The sequence below is a fragment of the Aplysia californica genome, unplaced genomic scaffold (genome assembly GCF_000002075.1).
Source record: "Aplysia californica isolate F4 #8 unplaced genomic scaffold, AplCal3.0 scaffold00244, whole genome shotgun sequence".
Taxonomy (NCBI): domain Eukaryota; kingdom Metazoa; phylum Mollusca; class Gastropoda; order Aplysiida; family Aplysiidae; genus Aplysia; species Aplysia californica.
Window position 1 is genome coordinate 561,290 of NW_004797514.1, and position 1,153 is coordinate 562,442.

The following is a 1,153-nucleotide window of genomic DNA, read 5'->3' on the forward strand; positions in this document are numbered from 1 at the left end:
AAGTGCTGAAAAATAGATGCATTACAAGAGAGTAACATATACAAAACAGGAGGAGGAGAGATAAAGACGATAGATGTTTGATATCTGTTCACCCAGGTGAGCGACTGCATCGCACTTCTCGGGTCTGGCGCAGAAATGCACCAGGTGACCAGAACGGATAATTTTCACCGGCGCATTATTAAGAGCATAAGAATCAGGCCAGACATGAAAAGCCTTGAAAAATGCGTTCAGGTCAACACTTCTACTGATGCTATATCTCAAAAACATGGTTTTGGACAACATTTTTTTCACAAAACAAGGAAGTAAAGGACGTCAGATGTTTGATAGAAAAGAAGGGGCAAACCACACCAGAGCACCCGCCAACCACCTGCTCGTTTTCAATATCAAACCAATCTCAGCATCCATGCAACTGTTGCATCCTTTCAACCTTTCAAACTGGTATTTTTTTAGCGAGTGCTGAACACCCTCCTCCCCCCCCCCCGGGGTAATAAAAGAAAAAAATATTTTTTTAAAAACATGAACGAATGAAACATAACTGAGAAAATGCTGCAAGCGAAATGAAGTCCTAGTAGAAAGCAACAACTTGCAAAAAAAATGAGTAAATATACACACAAATGCTGAAGTAAGGGACATAACCCAAATAAAATCAGGCATGACTACTGAGCTCCCTTGAAAACGAGACAACTTCATTCAAATTCAACTGGAATGTCCCAGTCCCTTGTCCCCACTCGCCATCTAATGTTCAAGCCCCCCATCACCATGACAGGCAAGACCGAAGCAACCTGTCAATAGAATAAATTATATAAATGGGGGAGGTAGAGTTGAGGTTTGTCGGGTTCTTTACTTGCGGACTCAGTCTGAGCGAGCGGGTTACAGACGGCCATGAGAGCGAACTGCGAACCTCAAGACAGTTCGTTTTTTGGGTCCGCTCCACAATTTTACTCTCTCAGCGAGCGGACTGCGGACCTCAAGCCTCAAGTCAGTTCGTTTCTTAGGTCCGCTCGACAATTTTATTCACTGAGCGGGCGGGCAAAAGGACGAACTCTAGCAGACGAGATACTCAACACGAGATTAGACCCACCGTCTATTGTTTGTTAATTAGGCCTAATGTTTCAAGCCACTAGCGGTGCCACAGGGAATGAAAGAGGCTGGG